The sequence below is a fragment of the Bactrocera oleae genome, chromosome 3 (genome assembly GCF_042242935.1).
Source record: "Bactrocera oleae isolate idBacOlea1 chromosome 3, idBacOlea1, whole genome shotgun sequence".
NCBI lineage: Eukaryota > Metazoa > Arthropoda > Insecta > Diptera > Tephritidae > Bactrocera > Bactrocera oleae.
In genome coordinates, this window is record NC_091537.1 from 41,408,147 (window position 1) to 41,430,899 (window position 22,753).

Genomic DNA, 22,753 nt, shown 5'->3' on the forward strand with positions numbered 1-22,753 from the left:
AGTGCAATTTTTTCGGCTTAAGCAGTACAGTGCTCACGCAATTGACATACAATTTACAAGAAAATCGACTTTAAGTCTAAAACTAAGAAAGTGAAATTTTTTCGGTTATATGAATATGTCAATTCTGCAATAACAAAATAATTTGACATTCGCTCAAATCAGTAAAATTCATGTTTTTCGGCATAAGCGGTACAGTGCTGCCGCAATTGACATACAATTAACAAGAAAATCGACTTTAAGTCTAAAACTAAGAAAGTGCAATTATTTCGGTTATATGAATATGTCAATTCTGCAATAACAAAATAATTTGACATTCGCTCAAATCAGTAAAATTCATGTTTTTCGGCATAAGCGGTACAGTGCTCACGCAATTGACATACAATTTACAAGAAAATCGACTTTGAGTCTAAAACTAAGAAAGTGCAATTTTTTCGGCTTAAGCAGTACAGTGCTCACGCAATTGACATACAATTTACAAGAAAATCGACTTTAAGTCTAAAACTAAGAAAGTGCAATTATTTCGGTTATATGAATATGTCAATTCTGCATGACAATATATTTTGACATTCGCTCAAATCAGTAAAATTCATGTTTTTCGGCATAAGCGGTACAGTGCTCACGCAATTGACATACAATTTACAAGAAAATCGACTTTGAGTCTAAAACTAAGAAAGTGCAATTTTTTCGGCTTAAGCAGTACAGTGCTCACGCAATTGACATACAATTTACAAGAAAATCGACTTTGAGTCTAAAACTAAGAAAGTGCAATTTTTTCGGCTTAAGCAGTACAGTGCTCACGCAATTGACATACAATTTACAAGAAAATCGACTTTAAGTCTAAAACTAAGAAAGTGCAATTATTTCGGTTATATGAATATGTCAATTCTGCAATAACAAAATAATTTGACATTCGCTCAAATCAGTAAAATTCATGTTTTTCGGCATAAGCGGTACAGTGCTCACGCAATTGACATACAATTTACAAGAAAATCGACTTTGAGTCTAAAACTAAGAAAGTGCAATTTTTTCGGCTTAAGCAGTACAGTGCTCACGCAATTGACATACAATTTACAAGAAAATCGACTTTAAGTCTAAAACTAAGAAAGTGCAATTATTTCGGTTATATGAATATGTCAATTCTGCATGACAATATAATTTGACATTCGCTCAAATCAGTAAAATTCATGTTTTTCGGCTTAAGCAGTGCAGTGCTGCCGCAATTGACATACAATTTACAAGAAAATCGACTTTGAGTCTAAAACTAAGAAAGTGCAATTTTTTCGGCTTAAGCAGTAGAGTGCTCACGCAATTGACATACAATTTAGAAGAAAATCGACTTTAAGCCTAAAACTAAGAAAGTGCAATTTTTTCGGTTATATGAATATGTCAATTCTGTAATAACAATATAATGTGACTTTCGCTCAAATCAGTAAAATTCATGTTTTTCGGCATAAGCAGTACAGTGCTGCCGCAATTGACATACAATTTACAAGAAAATCGACTTTGAGCCTAAAACTAAGAAAGTGCAATTTTTTCGGCATAAGCGGTACAGTGCTCACGCAATTGACATACAATTTAGAAGAAAATCGACTTTAAGCCTAAAACTAAGAAAGTGCAATTTTTTCGGTTATATGAATATGTCAATTCTGCAATAACAATATAATTTGAAATTCGCTCAAATCAGTAAAATTTATGTTTTTCATCTTAAGCGGTACAGTGCTCACGCAATTGACATACAATTTAGAAGAAAATCGACTTTAAGTCTAAAACTAAGAAAGTGCAATTATTTCGGTTATATGAATATGTCAATTCTGCAATAACAATATAATTTGAAATTCGCTCAAATCAGTAAAATTCATGTTTTTCGGCATAAGCAGTACAGTGCTGCCGCAATTGACAGACAATTAACAAGAAAATCGACTTTAAGTCTAAAACTAAGAAAGTGCAATTATTTCGGTTATATGAATATGTCAATTCTGCAATAACAAAATAATTTGACATTCGCTCAAATCAGTAAAATTCATGTTTTTCGGCATAAGCGGTACAGTGCTCACGCAATTGACATACAATTTACAAGAAAATCGACTTTAAGTCTAAAACTAAGAAAGTGCAATTATTTCGGTTATATGAATATGTCAATTCTGCAATAACAAAATAATTTGACATTCGCTCAAATCAGTAAAATTCATGTTTTTCGGCATAAGCGGTACAGTGCTCACGCAATTGACATACAATTTACAAGAAAATCGACTTTGAGTCTAAAACTAAGAAAGTGCAATTTTTTCGGCTTAAGCAGTACAGTGCTCACGCAATTGACATACAATTTACAAGAAAATCGACTTTAAGTCTAAAACTAAGAAAGTGAAATTTTTTCGGTTATATGAATATGTCAATTCTGCAATAACAATATAATTTGAAATTCACTCAAATCAGTAAAATTTATGTTTTTCATCTTAAGCGGTACAGTGCTCACGCAATTGACATACAATTTTGAAGAAAATCGACTTTAAGTCTAAAACTAAGAAAGTGCAATTATTTCGGTTATATGAATATGTCAATTCTGCAATAACAAAATAATTTGACATTCGCTCAAATCAGTAAAATTCATGTTTTTCGGCATAAGCGGTACAGTGCTGCCGCAATTGACATACAATTAACAAGAAAATCGACTTTAAGTCTAAAACTAAGAAAGTGCAATTATTTCGGTTATATGAATATGTCAATTCTGCAATAACAAAATAATTTGACATTCGCTCAAATCAGTAAAATTCATGTTTTTCGGCATAAGCGGTACAGTGCTCACGCAATTGACATACAATTAACAAGAAAATCGACTTTAAGTCTAAAACTAAGAAAGTGCAATTATTTCGGTTATATGAATATGTCAATTCTGCAATAACAATATAATTTGACATTCACTCAAATCAGTAAAATTCATGTTTTTCGGCTTAAGCAGTACAGTGCTCACGCAATTGACATACAATTTACAAGAAAATCGACTTTAAGTCTAAAACTAAGAAAGTGCAATTTTTTCGGTTATATGAATATGTCAATTCTGCATTAACAATATAATTTGAAATTTGCTCAAATCAGTAAAATTTATGTTTTTCATCTTAAGCGGTACAGTGCTCACGCAATTGACATACAATTTAGAAGAAAATCGACTTTAAGTCTAAAACTAAGAAAGTGCAATTATTTCGGTTATATGAATATGTCAATTCTGCAATAACAATATAATTTGACATTCGCTCAAATCAGTAAAATTCATGTTTTTCGGCTTAAGCAGTGCAGTGCTGCCGCAATTGACATACAATTTACAAGAAAATCGACTTTAGGTCTAAAACTAAGAAAGTGCAATTTTTTCGGTTATATGAATATGTCAATTCTGCAATAACAATATAATTTGAAATTCACTCAAATCAGTAAAATTTATGTTTTTCATCTTATGCGGTACAGTGCTCACGCAATTGACATACAATTTAGAAGAAAATCGACTTTAAGTCTAAAACTAAGAAAGTGCAATTATTTCGGTTATATGAATATGTCAATTCTGCATGACAATATAATTTGACATTCGCTCAAATCAGTAAAATTCATGTTTTTCGGCTTAAGCAGTGCAGTGCTGCCGCAATTGACATACAATTTACAAGAAAATCGACTTTGAGTCTAAAACTAAGAAAGTGCAATTTTTTCGGCTTAAGCAGTAGAGTGCTCACGCAATTGACATACAATTTAGAAGAAAATCGACTTTAAGCCTAAAACTAAGAAAGTGCAATTTTTTCGGTTATATGAATATGTCAATTCTGTAATAACAATATAATGTGACTTTCGCTCAAATCAGTAAAATTCATGTTTTTCGGCATAAGCAGTACAGTGCTGCCGCAATTGACATACAATTTACAAGAAAATCGACTTTGAGCCTAAAACTAAGAAAGTGCAATTTTTTCGGCATAAGCGGTACAGTGCTCACGCAATTGACATACAATTTAGAAGAAAATCGACTTTAAGCCTAAAACTAAGAAAGTGCAATTTTTTCGGTTATATGAATATGTCAATTCTGCAATAACAATATAATTTGAAATTCGCTCAAATCAGTAAAATTTATGTTTTTCATCTTAAGCGGTACAGTGCTCACGCAATTGACATACAATTTAGAAGAAAATCGACTTTAAGTCTAAAACTAAGAAAGTGCAATTATTTCGGTTATATGAATATGTCAATTCTGCAATAACAATATAATTTGAAATTCGCTCAAATCAGTAAAATTCATGTTTTTCGGCATAAGCAGTACAGTGCTGCCGCAATTGACATACAATTAACAAGAAAATCGACTTTAAGTCTAAAACTAAGAAAGTGCAATTATTTCGGTTATATGAATATGTCAATTCTGCAATAACAAAATAATTTGACATTCGCTCAAATCAGTAAAATTCATGTTTTTCGGCATAAGCGGTACAGTGCTCACGCAATTGACATACAATTTACAAGAAAATCGACTTTAAGTCTAAAACTAAGAAAGTGCAATTATTTCGGTTATATGAATATGTCAATTCTGCAATAACAAAATAATTTGACATTCGCTCAAATCAGTAAAATTCATGTTTTTCGGCATAAGCGGTACAGTGCTCACGCAATTGACATACAATTTACAAGAAAATCGACTTTGAGTCTAAAACTAAGAAAGTGCAATTTTTTCGGCTTAAGCAGTACAGTGCTCACGCAATTGACATACAATTTACAAGAAAATCGACTTTAAGTCTAAAACTAAGAAAGTGAAATTTTTTCGGTTATATGAATATGTCAATTCTGCAATAACAATATAATTTGAAATTCACTCAAATCAGTAAAATTTATGTTTTTCATCTTAAGCGGTACAGTGCTCACGCAATTGACATACAATTTTGAAGAAAATCGACTTTAAGTCTAAAACTAAGAAAGTGCAATTATTTCGGTTATATGAATATGTCAATTCTGCAATAACAAAATAATTTGACATTCGCTCAAATCAGTAAAATTCATGTTTTTCGGCATAAGCGGTACAGTGCTGCCGCAATTGACATACAATTAACAAGAAAATCGACTTTAAGTCTAAAACTAAGAAAGTGCAATTATTTCGGTTATATGAATATGTCAATTCTGCAATAACAAAATAATTTGACATTCGCTCAAATCAGTAAAATTCATGTTTTTCGGCATAAGCGGTACAGTGCTCACGCAATTGACATACAATTAACAAGAAAATCGACTTTAAGTCTAAAACTAAGAAAGTGCAATTATTTCGGTTATATGAATATGTCAATTCTGCAATAACAATATAATTTGACATTCACTCAAATCAGTAAAATTCATGTTTTTCGGCTTAAGCAGTACAGTGCTCACGCAATTGACATACAATTTACAAGAAAATCGACTTTAAGTCTAAAACTAAGAAAGTGCAATTTTTTCGGTTATATGAATATGTCAATTCTGCAATAACAATATAATTTGAAATTCGCTCAAATCAGTAAAATTCATGTTTTTCGGCTTAAGCAGTACAGTGCTCACGCAATTGACATACAATTTACAAGAAAATCGACTTTGAGTCTAAAACTAAGAAAGTGCAATTTTTTCGGCTTAAGCAGTACAGTGCTCACGCAATTGACATACAATTTACAAGAAAATCGACTTTAAGTCTAAAACTAAGAAAGTGAAATTTTTTCGGTTATATGAATATGTCAATTCTGCAATAACAATATAATTTGAAATTCACTCAAATCAGTAAAATTTATGTTTTTCATCTTAAGCGGTACAGTGCTCACGCAATTGACATACAATTAACAAGAAAATCGACTTTAAGTCTAAAACTAAGAAAGTGCAATTATTTCGGTTATATGAATATGTCAATTCTGCAATAACAAAATAATTTGACATTCGCTCAAATCAGTAAAATTCATGTTTTTCGGCATAAGCGGTACAGTGCTGCCGCAATTGACATACAATTAACAAGAAAATCGACTTTAAGTCTAAAACTAAGAAAGTGCAATTATTTCGGTTATATGAATATGTCAATTCTGCAATAACAAAATAATTTGACATTCGCTCAAATCAGTAAAATTCATGTTTTTCGGCATAAGCGGTACAGTGCTCACGCAATTGACATACAATTAACAAGAAAATCGACTTTAAGTCTAAAACTAAGAAAGTGCAATTATTTCGGTTATATGAATATGTCAATTCTGCAATAACAAAATAATTTGACATTCGCTCAAATCAGTAAAATTCATGTTTTTCGGCATAAGCGGTACAGTGCTGCCGCAATTGACATACAATTAACAAGAAAATCGACTTTAAGTCTAAAACTAAGAAAGTGCAATTATTTCGGTTATATGAATATGTCAATTCTGCAATAACAATATAATTTGACATTCACTCAAATCAGTAAAATTCATGTTTTTCGGCTTAAGCAGTACAGTGCTCACGCAATTGACATACAATTTACAAGAAAATCGACTTTGAGTCTAAAACTAAGAAAGTGCAATTTTTTCGGCTTAAGCAGTACAGTGCTCACGCAATTGACATACAATTTACAAGAAAATCGACTTTAAGTCTAAAACTAAGAAAGTGAAATTTTTTCGGTTATATGAATATGTCAATTCTGCAATAACAATATAATTTGAAATTCACTCAAATCAGTAAAATTTATGTTTTTCATCTTAAGCGGTACAGTGCTCACGCAATTGACATACAATTTTGAAGAAAATCGACTTTAAGTCTAAAACTAAGAAAGTGCAATTATTTCGGTTATATGAATATGTCAATTCTGCAATAACAAAATAATTTGACATTCGCTCAAATCAGTAAAATTCATGTTTTTCGGCATAAGCGGTACAGTGCTGCCGCAATTGACATACAATTAACAAGAAAATCGACTTTAAGTCTAAAACTAAGAAAGTGCAATTATTTCGGTTATATGAATATGTCAATTCTGCAATAACAAAATAATTTGACATTCGCTCAAATCAGTAAAATTCATGTTTTTCGGCATAAGCGGTACAGTGCTCACGCAATTGACATACAATTTACAAGAAAATCGACTTTGAGTCTAAAACTAAGAAAGTGCAATTTTTTCGGCTTAAGCAGTACAGTGCTCACGCAATTGACATACAATTTACAAGAAAATCGACTTTAAGTCTAAAACTAAGAAAGTGCAATTTTTTCGGTTATATGAATATGTCAATTCTGTAATAACAATATAATTTGACTTTCGCTCAAATCAGTAAAATTCATGTTTTTCGGCATAAGCGGTACAGTGCTCACGCAATTGACATACAATTTACAAGAAAATCGACTTTGAGTCTAAAACTAAGAAATTGCAATTTTTTCGGCTTAAGGAGTACAGTGCTCACGCAATTGACATACAATTTACAAGAAAATCGACTTTAAGTCTAAAACTAAGAAAGTGCAATTTTTTCGGTTATATGAATATGTCAATTCTGCAATAACAATATAATTTGAAATTCACTCAAATCAGTAAAATTTATGTTTTTCATCTTAAGCGGTACAGTGCTCACGCAATTGACATACAATTTAGAAGAAAATCGACTTTAAGTCTAAAACTAAGAAAGTGCAATTATTTCGGTTATATGAATATGTCAATTCTGCAATAACAATATAATTTGACATTCGCTCAAATCAGTAAAATTCATGTTTTTCGGCTTAAGCAGTGCAGTGCTGCCGCAATTGACATACAATTTACAAGAAAATCGACTTCGAGTCTAAAACTAAGAAAGTGCAATTTTTTCGGCTTAAGCAGTACAGTGCTCACGCAATTGACATACAATTTAGAAGAAAATCGACTTTAAGCCTAAAACTAAGAAAGTGCAATTTTTTCGGTTATATGAATATGTCAATTCTGTAATAACAATATAATGTGACTTTCGCTCAAATCAGTAAAATTCATGTTTTTCGGCATAAGCAGTACAGTGCTGCCGCAATTGACATACAATTTACAAGAAAATCGACTTTGAGCCTAAAACTAAGAAAGTGCAATTATTTCGGTTATATGAATATGTCAATTCTGCAATAACAAAATAATTTGACATTCGCTCAAATCAGTAAAATTTATGTTTTTCATCTTAAGCGGTACAGTGCTCACGCAATTGACATACAATTTAGAAGAAAATCGACTTTAAGTCTAAAACTAAGAAAGTGCAATTATTTCGGTTATATGAATATGTCAATTCTGCAATAACAATATAATTTGAAATTCGCTCAAATCAGTAAAATTCATGTTTTTCGGCATAAGCAGTACAGTGCTGCCGCAATTGACATACAATTAACAAGAAAATCGACTTTAAGTCTAAAACTAAGAAAGTGCAATTATTTCGGTTATATGAATATGTCAATTCTGCAATAACAAAATAATTTGACATTCGCTCAAATCAGTAAAATTCATGTTTTTCGGCATAAGCGGTACAGTGCTCACGCAATTGACATACAATTTACAAGAAAATCGACTTTAAGTCTAAAACTAAGAAAGTGCAATTTTTTCGGTTATATGAATATGTCAATTCTGCAATAACAATATAATTTGAAATTCGCTCAAATCAGTAAAATTTATGTTTTTCATCTTAAGCGGTACAGTGCTCACGCAATTGACATACAATTAAGACGAAAATCGACTTTAAGTCTAAAACTAAGAAAGTGCAATTATTTCGGTTATATGAATATGTCAATTCTGCAATAAAAAAATAATTTGATATTCGCTCAAATCAGTAAAATTCATGTTTTTCGGCATAAGCGGTACAGTGCTCACGCAATTGACATACAATTTACAAGAAAATCGACTTTAAGTCTAAAACTAAGAAAGTGCACTTTTTTCGGTTATATGAATATGTCAATTCTGTAATAACAATATAATTTGACTTTCGCTCAAATCAGTAAAATTCATGTTTTTCGGCATAAGCGGTACAGTGCTCACGCAATTGACATACAATTTAGAAGAAAATCGACTTTAAGCCTAAAACTAAGAAAGTGCAATTTTTTCGGTTATATGAATATGTCAATTCTGCAATAACAATATAATTTGATTTTCGCTCAAATCAGTAAAATTCATGTTTTTCGGCTTAAGCGGTGCAGTGCTGCCGCAATTGACATACAATTTACAAGAAAATCGACTTTGAGTCTAAAACTAAGAAAGTGCAATTTTTTCGGCTTAAGCAGTACAGTGCTCACGCAATTGACATACAATTTACAAAAAAATCGACTTTAAGTCTAAAACTAAGAAAGTGCAATTTTTTCGGTTATATGAATATGTCAATTCTGTAATAACAATATAATTTGACTTTCGCTCAAATCAGTAAAATTCATGTTTTTCGGCTTAAGCGGTGCAGTGCTGCCGCAATTGACATACAATTTACAAGAAAATCGACTTTAAGTCTAAAACTAAGAAAGTGCAATTTTTTCGGTTATATGAATATGTCAATTCTGCAATAACAATATAATTTGATTTTCGCTCAAATCAGTAAAATTCATGTTTTTCGGCATAAGCGGTACAGTGCTCACGCAATTGACATACAATTTACAAGAAAATCGACTTTAAGTCTAAAACTAAGAAAGTGCAATTTTTTCGGTTATATGAATATGTCAATTCTGTAATAACAATATAATTTGACTTTCGCTCAAATCAGTAAAATTCATGTTTTTCGGCATAAGCGGTACAGTGCTCACGCAATTGACATACAATTTAGAAGAAAATCGACTTTAAGCCTAAAACTAAGAAAGTGCAATTTTTTCGGTTATATGAATATGTCAATTCTGCAATAACAATATAATTTGATTTTCGCTCAAATCAGTAAAATTCATGTTTTTCGGCTTAAGCGGTGCAGTGCTGCCGCAATTGACATACAATTTACAAGAAAATCGACTTTAAGTCTAAAACTAAGAAAGTGCAATTTTTTCGGTTATATGAATATGTCAATTCTGCAATAAAAAAATAATTTGACATTCGCTCAAATCAGTAAAATTCATGTTTTTCGGCATAAGCGGTACAGTGCTCACGCAATTGACATACAATTTACAAGAAAATCGACTTTAAGTCTAAAACTAAGAAAGTGCACTTTTTTCGGTTATATGAATATGTCAATTCTGTAATAACAATATAATTTGACTTTCGCTCAAATCAGTAAAATTCATGTTTTTCGGCATAAGCGGTACAGTGCTCACGCAATTGACATACAATTTAGAAGAAAATCGACTTTAAGCCTAAAACTAAGAAAGTGCAATTTTTTCGGTTATATGAATATGTCAATTCTGTAATAACAATATAATGTGACTTTCGCTCAAATCAGTAAAATTCATGTTTTTCGGCATAAGCAGTACAGTGCTGCCGCAATTGACATACAATTTACAAGAAAATCGACTTTGAGCCTAAAACTAAGAAAGTGCAATTATTTCGGTTATATGAATATGTCAATTCTGCAATAACAAAATAATTTGACATTCGCTCAAATCAGTAAAATTTATGTTTTTCATCTTAAGCGGTACAGTGCTCACGCAATTGACATACAATTTAGAAGAAAATCGACTTTAAGTCTAAAACTAAGAAAGTGCAATTATTTCGGTTATATGAATATGTCAATTCTGCAATAACAATATAATTTGAAATTCGCTCAAATCAGTAAAATTCATGTTTTTCGGCATAAGCAGTACAGTGCTGCCGCAATTGACATACAATTAACAAGAAAATCGACTTTAAGTCTAAAACTAAGAAAGTGCAATTATTTCGGTTATATGAATATGTCAATTCTGCAATAACAAAATAATTTGACATTCGCTCAAATCAGTAAAATTCATGTTTTTCGGCATAAGCGGTACAGTGCTCACGCAATTGACATACAATTTACAAGAAAATCGACTTTAAGTCTAAAACTAAGAAAGTGCAATTTTTTCGGTTATATGAATATGTCAATTCTGCAATAACAATATAATTTGAAATTCGCTCAAATCAGTAAAATTTATGTTTTTCATCTTAAGCGGTACAGTGCTCACGCAATTGACATACAATTAAGTCTAAAACTAAGAAAGTGCAATTATTTCGGTTATATGAATATGTCAATTCTGCAATAAAAAAATAATTTGACATTCGCTCAAATCAGTAAAATTCATGTTTTTCGGCATAAGCGGTACAGTGCTCACGCAATTGACATACAATTTACAAGAAAATCGACTTTAAGTCTAAAACTAAGAAAGTGCACTTTTTTCGGTTATATGAATATGTCAATTCTGTAATAACAATATAATTTGACTTTCGCTCAAATCAGTAAAATTCATGTTTTTCGGCATAAGCGGTACAGTGCTCACGCAATTGACATACAATTTAGAAGAAAATCGACTTTAAGCCTAAAACTAAGAAAGTGCAATTTTTTCGGTTATATGAATATGTCAATTCTGCAATAACAATATAATTTGATTTTCGCTCAAATCAGTAAAATTCATGTTTTTCGGCTTAAGCGGTGCAGTGCTGCCGCAATTGACATACAATTTACAAGAAAATCGACTTTGAGTCTAAAACTAAGAAAGTGCAATTTTTTCGGCTTAAGCAGTACAGTGCTCACGCAATTGACATACAATTTACAAAAAAATCGACTTTAAGTCTAAAACTAAGAAAGTGCAATTTTTTCGGTTATATGAATATGTCAATTCTGTAATAACAATATAATTTGACTTTCGCTCAAATCAGTAAAATTCATGTTTTTCGGCTTAAGCGGTGCAGTGCTGCCGCAATTGACATACAATTTACAAGAAAATCGACTTTAAGTCTAAAACTAAGAAAGTGCAATTTTTTCGGTTATATGAATATGTCAATTCTGCAATAACAATATAATTTGATTTTCGCTCAAATCAGTAAAATTCATGTTTTTCGGCATAAGCGGTACAGTGCTCACGCAATTGACATACAATTTACAAGAAAATCGACTTTAAGTCTAAAACTAAGAAAGTGCAATTTTTTCGGTTATATGAATATGTCAATTCTGTAATAACAATATAATTTGACTTTCGCTCAAATCAGTAAAATTCATGTTTTTCGGCATAAGCGGTACAGTGCTCACGCAATTGACATACAATTTAGAAGAAAATCGACTTTAAGCCTAAAACTAAGAAAGTGCAATTTTTTCGGTTATATGAATATGTCAATTCTGCAATAACAATATAATTTGATTTTCGCTCAAATCAGTAAAATTCATGTTTTTCGGCTTAAGCGGTGCAGTGCTGCCGCAATTGACATACAATTTACAAGAAAATCGACTTTAAGTCTAAAACTAAGAAAGTGCAATTTTTTCGGTTATATGAATATGTCAATTCTGCAATAACAATATAATTTGAAATTCGCTCAAATCAGTAAAATTTATGTTTTTCATCTTAAGCGGTACAGTGCTCACGCAATTGACATACACTTAAGACGAAAATCGACTTTAAGTCTAAAACTAAGAAAGTGCAATTATTTCGGTTATATGAATATGTCAATTCTGCAATAAAAAAATAATTTGACATTCGCTCAAATCAGTAAAATTCATGTTTTTCGGCATAAGCGGTACAGTGCTCACGCAATTGACATACAATTTACAAGAAAATCGACTTTAAGTCTAAAACTAAGAAAGTGCAATTATTTCGGTTATATGAATATGTCAATTCTGCAATAACAAAATAATTTGACATTCGCTCAAATCAGTAAAATTCATGTTTTTCGGCATAAGCGGTACAGTGCTCACGCAATTGACATACAATTTACAAGAAAATCGACTTTAAGTCTAAAACTAAGAAAGTGCAATTTTTTCGGTTATATGAATATGTCAATTCTGCAATAACAATATAATTTGAAATTCGCTCAAATCAGTAAAATTTATGTTTTTCATCTTAAGCGGTACAGTGCTCACGCAATTGACATACAATTAAGACGAAAATCGACTTTAAGTCTAAAACTAAGAAAGTGCAATTATTTCGGTTATATGAATATGTCAATTCTGCAATAAAAAAATAATTTGACATTCGCTCAAATCAGTAAAATTCATGTTTTTCGGCATAAGCGGTACAGTGCTCACGCAATTGACATACAATTTACAAGAAAATCGACTTTAAGTCTAAAACTAAGAAAGTGCAATTTTTTCGGTTATATGAATATGTCAATTCTGTAATAACAATATAATTTGACTTTCGCTCAAATCAGTAAAATTCATGTTTTTCGGCATAAGCGGTACAGTGCTCACGCAATTGACATACAATTTACAAGAAAATCGACTTTAAGTCTAAAGCTAAGAAAGTGCAATTATTTCGGTTATATGAATATGTCAATTCTGCAATAACAATATAATTTGATTTTCGCTCAAATCAGTAAAATTCATGTTTTTCGGCTTAAGCGGTGCAGTGCTGCCGCAATTGACATACAATTTACAAGAAAATCGACTTTAAGCCTAAAACTAAGAAAGTGCAATTATTTCGGTTATATGAATATGTCAATTCTGCAATAACAAAATAATTTGATTTTCGCTCAAATCAGTAAAATTCATGTTTTTCGGCTTAAGCAGTGCAGTGCTCACGCAATTGACATACAATTTACAAAAAAATCGACTTTGAGTCTAAAACTAAGAAAGTGCAATTTTTTCGGCTTAAGCAGTACAGTGCTCACGCAATTGACATACAATTTACAAGAAAATCGACTTTAAGTCTAAAGCTAAGAAAGTGCAATTATTTCGGTTATATGAATATGTCAATTCTGCAATAACAATATAATTTGATTTTCGCTCAAATCAGTAAAATTCATGTTTTTCGGCTTAAGCGGTGCAGTGCTGCCGCAATTGACATACAATTTACAAGAAAATCGACTTTGAGTCTAAAACTAAGAAAGTGCAATTTTTTCGGCTTAAGCAGTACAGTGCTCACGCAATTGACATACAATTTACAAGAAAATCGACTTTAAGTCTAAAGCTAAGAAAGTGCAATTATTTCAGTTATATGAATATGTCAATTCTGCAATAACAATATAATTTGATTTTCGCTCAAATCAGTAAAATTCATGTTTTTCGGCTTAAGCAGTACAGTGCTGCCGCAATTGACATACAATTTACAAGAAAATCGACTTTGAGTCTAAAACTAAGAAAGTGCAATTTTTTCGGCTTAAGCAGTACAGTGCTCACGCAATTGACATACAATTTACAAAAAAATCGACTTTGAGTCTAAAACTAAGAAATTGCAATTTTTTCGGTTATATGAATATGTCAATTCTGCAATAACAATATAATTTGATTTTCGCTCAAATCAGTAAAATTCATGTTTTTCGGCTTAAGCAGTACAGTGCTGCCGCAATTGACATACAATTTACAAGAAAATCGACTTTGAGTCTAAAACTAAGAAAGTGCAATTTTTTCGGCTTAAGCAGTACAGTGCTCACGCAATTGACATACAATTTACAAGAAAATCGACTTTAAGTCTAAAGCTAAGAAAGTGCAATTATTTCAGTTATATGAATATGTCAATTCTGCAATAACAATATAATTTGATTTTCGCTCAAATCAGTAAAATTCATGTTTTTCGGCTTAAGCAGTACAGTGCTGCCGCAATTGACATACAATTTACAAGAAAATCGACTTTGAGTCTAAAACTAAGAAAGTGCAATTTTTTCGGCTCAAGCGTACAGTGCTCACGCAATTGACATACAATTTACAAAAAAATCGACTTTGAGTCTAAAACTAAGAAAGTGCAATTTTTTCGGCTTAAGCAGTACAGTGCTCACGCAATTGACATAGAATTTACAAGAAAATCGACTTTAAGTCTAAAGCTAAGAAAGTGCAATTATTTCGGTTATATGAATATGTCAATTCTGCAATAACAATATAATTTGAAATTCGCTCAAACCAGTAAAATTCATGTTTTTCGGCATAAGCAGTACAGTGCTGCCGCAATTGACATACAATTAACAAGAAAATCGACTTTAAGTCTAAAACTAAGAAAGTGCAATTATTTCGGTTATATGAATATGTCAATTCTGCAATAACAAAATAATTTGACATTCGCTCAAATCAGTAAAATTCATGTTTTTCGGCATAAGCGGTACAGTGCTCACGCAATTGACATACAATTTACAAGAAAATCGACTTTAAGTCTAAAACTAAGAAAGTGCAATTTTTTCAGTTATATGAATATGTCAATTCTGCAATAACAATATAATTTGAAATTCGCTCAAATCAGTAAAATTTATGTTTTTCATCTTAAGCGGTACAGTGCTCACGCAATTGACATACAATTTAGAAGAAAATCGACTTTAAGTCTAAAACTAAGAAAGTGCAATTATTTCGGTTATATGAATATGTCAATTCTGTAATAACAATATAATTTGACTTTCGCTCAAATCAGTAAAATTCATGTTTTTCGGCTTAAGCAGTACAGTGCTGCCGCAATTGACATACAATTTACAAGAAAATCGACTTTGAGTCTAAAACTAAGAAAGTGCAATTTTTTCGGCATAAGCGGTACAGTGCTCACGCAATTGACATACAATTTAGAAGAAAAGCGACTTTAAGCCTAAAACTAAGAAAGTGCAATTTTTTCGGTTATATGAATATGTCAATTCTGCAATAACAATATAATTTGAAATTCGCTCAAATCAGTAAAATTCATGTTTTTCGGCTTAAGCAGTACAGTGCTGCCGCAATTGACATACAATTTACAAGAAAATCGACTTTGAGTCTAAAACTAAGAAAGTGCAATTTTTCGGCATAAGCGGTACAGTGCTCACGCAATTGACATACAATTTAGAAGAAAAGCGACTTTAAGCCTAAAACTAAGAAAGTGCAATTTTTTCGGTTATATGAATATGTCAATTCTGCAATAACAATATAATTTGAAATTCGCTCAAATCAGTAAAATTTATGTTTTTCATCTTAAGCGGTACAGTGCTCACGCAATTGACATACAATTAACAAGAAAATCGACTTTAAGTCTAAAACTAAGAAAGTGCAATTATTTCGGTTATATGAATATGTCAATTCTGCAATAACAAAATAATTTGACATTCGCTCAAATCAGTAAAATTCATGTTTTTCGGCATAAGCGGTACAGTGCTCACGCAATTGACATACAATTTACAAGAAAATCGACTTTAAGTCTAAAACTAAGAAAGTGCAATTTTTTCGGTTATATGAATATGTCAATTCTGCAATAACAATATAATTTGAAATTCGCTCAAATCAGTAAAATTTATGTTTTTCATCTTAAGCGGTACAGTGCTCACGCAATTGGCATACAATTAACAAGAAAATCGACTTTAAGTCTAAAACTAAGAAAGTGCAATTATTTCGGTTATATGAATATGTCAATTCTGCAATAACAAAATAATTTGACATTCGCTCAAATCAGTAAAATTCATGTTTTTCGGCATAAGCGGTACAGTGCTCACGCAATTGACATACAATTTAGAAGAAAAGCGACTTTAAGCCTAAAACTAAGAAAGTGCAATTTTTTCGGTTATATGAATATGTCAATTCTGCAATAACAATATAATTTGAAATTCGCTCAAATCAGTAAAATTTATGTTTTTCATCTTAAGCGGTACAGTGCTCACGCAATTGACATACAATTTACAAGAAAATCGACTTTAAGTCTAAAACTAAGAAAGTGCAATTTTTTCAGTTATATGAATATGTCAATTCTGCAATAACAATATAATTTGAAATTCGCTCAAATCAGTAAAATTTATGTTTTTCATCTTAAGCGGTACAGTGCTCACGCAATTGACATACAATTTAGAAGAAAATCGACTTTAAGTCTAAAACTAAGAAAGTGCAATTATTTCGGTTATATGAATATGTCAATTCTGTAATAACAATATAATTTGACTTTCGCTCAAATCAGTAAAATTCATGTTTTTCGGCTTAAGCAGTACAGTGCTGCCGCAATTGACATACAATTTACAAGAAAATCGACTTTGAGTCTAAAACTAAGAAAGTGCAATTTTTTCGGCATAAGCGGTACAGTGCTCACGCAATTGACATACAATTTAGAAGAAAAGCGACTTTAAGCCTAAAACTAAGAAAGTGCAATTTTTTCGGTTATATGAATATGTCAATTCTGCAATAACAATATAATTTGAAATTCGCTCAAATCAGTAAAATTCATGTTTTTCGGCTTAAGCAGTACAGTGCTGCCGCAATTGACATACAATTTACAAGAAAATCGACTTTGAGTCTAAAACTAAGAAAGTGCAATTTTTCGGCATAAGCGGTACAGTGCTCACGCAATTGACATACAATTTAGAAGAAAAGCGACTTTAAGCCTAAAACTAAGAAAGTGCAATTATTTCGGTTATATGAATATGTCAATTCTGCAATAACAAAATAATTTGACATTCGCTCAAATCAGTAAAATTCATGTTTTTCGGCATAAGCGGTACAGTGCTCACGCAATTGACATACAATTTACAAGAAAATCGACTTTAAATCTAAAACTAAGAAAGTGCAATTTTTTCGGTTATATGAATATGTCAATTCTGCAATAACAATATAATTTGAAATTCGCTCAAATCAGTAAAATTTATGTTTTTCATCTTAAGCGGTACAGTGCTCACGCAATTGATATACAATTTACAAGAAAATCCACTTTGAGTCTAAAACTAAGAAAGTGCAATTTTTTCGGCATAAGCGGTACAGTGCTCACGCAATTGACATACAATTTAGAAGAAAATCGACTTTAAGCCTAAAACTAAGAAAGTGCAATTTTTTCGGTTATATGAATATGTCAATTCTCCAATAACAATATAATTTGAAATTCGCTCAAATCAGTAAAATTTATGTTTTTCATCTTAAGCGGTACAGTGCTCACGCAATTGACATACAATTTAGAAGAAAATCGACTTTAAGTCTAAAACTAAGAAAGTGCAATTATTTCGGTTATATGAATATGTCAATTCTGCAATAACAATATAATTTGAAATTCGCTCAAATCAGTAAAATTCATGTTTTTCGGCATAAGCAGTACAGTGCTCACGCAATTGACATACAATTAACAAGAAAATCGACTTTAAGTCTAAAACTAAGAAAGTGCAATTATTTCGGTTATAAGAATATGTCAATTCTGCAATAACAAAATAATTTGACATTCGCTCAAATCAGTAAAATTCATGTTTTTCGGCATAAGCGGTACAGTGTTCACGCAATTGACATACAATTTACAAGAAAATCGACTTAAAGTCTAAAACTAAGAAAGTGCAATTTTTTCGGTTATATGAATATGTCAATTCTGCAATAACAATATAATTTGAAATTCGCTCAAATCAGTAAAATTTATGTTTTTCATCTTAAGCGGTACAGTGCTCACGCAATTGACATACAATTTAGAAGAAAATCGACTTTAAGCCTAAAACTAAGAAAGTGCAATTATTTCGGTTATATGAATATGTCAATTCTGCAATAACAAAATAATTTGACATTCGCTCAAATCAGTAAAATTCATGTTTTTCGGCTTAAGCAGTACAGTGCTCACGCAATTGACATACAATTTACAAAAAAATCGACTTTGAGTCTAAAACTAAGAAAGTGCAATTTTTTCGGCTTAAGCAGTACAGTGCTCACGCAATTGACATACAATTTACAAGAAAATCGACTTTAAGTCTAAAGCTAAGAAAGTGCAATTATTTCGGTTATATGAATATGTCAATTTTGCAATAACAATATAATTTGATTTTCGCTCAAATCAGTAAAATTCATGTTTTTCGGCTTAAGCAGTGCAGTGCTGCCGCAATTGACATACAATTTACAAGAAAATCGACTTTGAGTCTAAAACTAAGAAAGTGCAATTTTTTCGGTTACATGAATATGTCAATTCTGCAATAACAATATAATTTGACATTCGCTCAAATCAGTAAAATTCATGTTTTTCGGCTTAAGCAGTACAGTGCTCACGCAATTGACATACAATTTACAAAAAAATCGACTTTGAGTCTAAAACCAAGAAAGTGCAATTTTTCGGTTATATGAATATGTCAATTCTGCAATAACAATATAATTTGACATTCGCTCAAATCAGTAAAATTCATGTTTTTCGGCTTAAGCGGTACAGTGCTCACGCAATTGACATACAATTTAGAAGAAAATCGAATTTAAGTCTAAAGCTAAGAAAGTGCAATTATTTCGGTTATATGAATATGTCAATTCTGCAATAACAATATAATTTGACATTCACTCAAATCAGTAAAATTCATGTTTTTCGGCTTAAGCAGTACAGTGCTCACGCAATTGACATACAATTTACAAGAAAATCGACTTTAAGTCTAAAGCTAAGAAAGTGCAATTATTTGGGTTATATGAATATGTCATTTCTGCAATAACAATATAATTTGATTTTCGCTCAAATCAGTAAAATTCATGTTTTTCGGCTTAAGCAGTACAGTGCTGCCGCAATTGACATACAATTTACAAGAAAATCGACTTTGAGTCTAAAACTAAGAAAGTGCAATTTTTTCGGCTTAAGCAGTACAGTGCTCACGCAATTGACATACAATTTACAAAAAAATCGACTTTGAGTCTAAAACTAAGAAATTGCAATTTTTTCGGTTATATGAATATGTCAATTCTGCAATAACAATATAATTTGAAATTCGCTCAAATCAGTAAAATTTATGTTTTTCATCTTAAGCGGTACAGTGCTCACGCAATTGACATACAATTTAGAAGAAAATCGACTTTAAGCCTAAAACTAAGAAAGTGCAATTATTTCGGTTATATGAATATGTCAATTCTGCAATAACAAAATAATTTGACATTCGCTCAAATCAGTAAAATTCATGTTTTTCGGCTTAAGCAGTACAGTGCTCACGCAATTGACATACAATTTACAAAAAAATCGACTTTGAGTCTAAAACTAAGAAAGTGCAATTTTTTCGGCTTAAGCAGTACAGTGCTCACGCAATTGACATACAATTTACAAGAAAATCGACTTTAAGTCTAAAGCTAAGAAAGTGCAATTATTTCGGTTATATGAATATGTCAATTCTGCAATAATAATATAATTTGATTTTCGCTCAAATCAGTAAAATTCATGTTTTTCGGCTTAAGCAGTGCAGTGCTGCCGCAATTGACATACAATTTACAAGAAAATCGACTTTGAGTCTAAAACTAAGAAAGTGCAATTTTTTCGGTTACATGAATATGTCAATTCTGCAATAACAATATAATTTGACATTCGCTCAAATCAGTAAAATTCATGTTTTTCGGCTTAAGCAGTACAGTGCTCACGCAATTGACATACAATTTACAAAAAAATCGACTTTGAGTCTAAAACCAAGAAAGTGCAATTTTTCGGTTATATGAATATGTCAATTCTGCAATAACAATATAATTTGACATTCGCTCAAATCAGTAAAATTCATGTTTTTCGGCTTAAGCGGTACAGTGCTCACGCAATTGACATACAATTTAGAAGAAAATCGACTTTAAGTCTAAAGCTAAGAAGTGCAATTATTTCGGTTATATGAATATGTCAATTCTGCAATAACAATATAATTTGACATTCACTCAAATCAGTAAAATTCATGTTTTTCGGCTTAAGCAGTACAGTGCTCACGCAATTGACATACAATTTACAAGAAAATCGACTTTAAGTCTAAAGCTAAGAAAGTGCAATTATTTCGGTTATATGAATATGTCAATTCTGCAATAACAATATAATTTGATTTTCGCTCAAATCAGTAAAATTCATGTTTTTCGGCTTAAGCAGTACAGTGCTGCCGCAATTGACATACAATTTACAAGAAAATCGACTTTGAGTCTAAAACTAAGAAAGTGCAATTTTTTTGGCTTAAGCAGTACAGTGCTCACGCAATTGACATACAATTTACAAAAAAATCGACTTTGAGTCTAAAACTAAGAAATTGCAATTTTTTCGGTTATATGAATATGTCAATTCTGCAATAACAATATAATTTGATTTTCGCTCAAATCAGTAAAATTCATGTTTTTCGGCTTAAACAGTGCAGTGCTGCCGCAATTGACATACAATTTACAAGAAAATCGACTTTGAGTCTAAAACTAAGAAAGTGCAATTTTTTCGGTTACATGAATATGTCAATTCTGCAATAACAATATAATTTGACATTCGCTCAAATCAGTAAAATTCATGTTTTTCGGCTTAAGCAGTACAGTGCTCACGCAATTGACATACAATTTACAAAAAAATCGACTTTGAGTCTAAAACTAAGAAAGTGCAATTTTTTCGGTTATATGAATATGTCAATTCTGCAATAACAATATAATTTGAAATTCGCTCAAATCAGTAAAATTTATGTTTTTCATCTTAAGCGGTACAGTGCTCACGCAATTGACATACAATTTAGAAGAAAATCGACTTTAAGTCTAAAACTAAGAAAGTGCAATTATTTCGGTTATATGAATATGTCAATTCTGCAATAACAATATGATTTGAAATTCGCTCAAATCAGTAAAATTCATGTTTTTCGGCTTAAGCAGTACAGTGCTCACGCAATTGACATACAATTTACAAAAAAATCGACTTTGAGTCTAAAACTAAGAAAGTGCAATTTTTTCGGTTATATGAATATGTCAATTCTGCAATAACAATATAATTTGAAATTCGCTCAAATCAGTAAAATTTATGTTTTTCATCTTAAGCGGTACAGTGCTCACGCAATTGACATACAATTTAGAAGAAAATCGACTTTAAGTCTAAAACTAAGAAAGTGCAATTATTTCGGTTATATGAATATGTCAATTCTGCAATAACAATATAATTTGACATTCGCTCAAATCAGTAAAATTCATGTTTTTCGGCATAAGCAGTACAGTGCTGCCGCAATTGACATACAATTAACAAGAAAATCGACTTTAAGTCTAAAACTAAGAAAGTGCAATTATTACGGTTATATGAATATGTCAATTCTGCAATAACAATATAATTTGACATTCGCTCAAATCAGTAAAATTCATGTTTTTCGGCATAAGCAGTACAGTGCTGCCGCAATTGACATACAATTAACAAGAAAATCGACTTTAAGTCTAAAACTAAGAAAGTGCAATTATTTCGGTTATATGAATATGTCAATACTGCAATAACAAAATAATTTGACATTCGCTCAAATCAGTAAAATTCATGTTTTTCGGCATAAGCGGTACAGTGCTCACGCAATTGACATACAATTTACAAGAAAATCGACTTTAAGTCTAAAACTAAGAAAGTGCAATTATTTCGGTTATATGAATATGTCAATTCTGCAATAACAAAATAATTTGACATTCGCTCAAATCAGTAAAATTCATGTTTTTCGGCATAAGCAGTACAGTGCTGCCGCAATTGACATACAATTAACAAGAAAATCGACTTTAAGTCTAAAACTAAGAAAGTGCAATTATTTCGGTTATATGAATATGTCAATTCTGCAATAACAATATAATTTGAAATTCGCTTAAATCAGTAAAATTCATGTTTTTCGGCATAAGCAGTACAGTGCTGCTGCAATTGACATACAATTAACAAGAAAATCGACTTTAAGTCTAAAACTAAGAAAGTGCAATTATTTCGGTTATATGAATATGTCAATTCTGCAATAACAATATAATTTGACATTCGCTCAAATCAGTAAAATTCATGTTTTTCGGCATAAGCAGTACAGTGCTGCCGCAATTGACATACAATTAACAAGAAAATCGACTTTAAGTCTAAAACTAAGAAAGTGCAATTATTTCGGTTATATGAATATGTCAATTCTGCAATA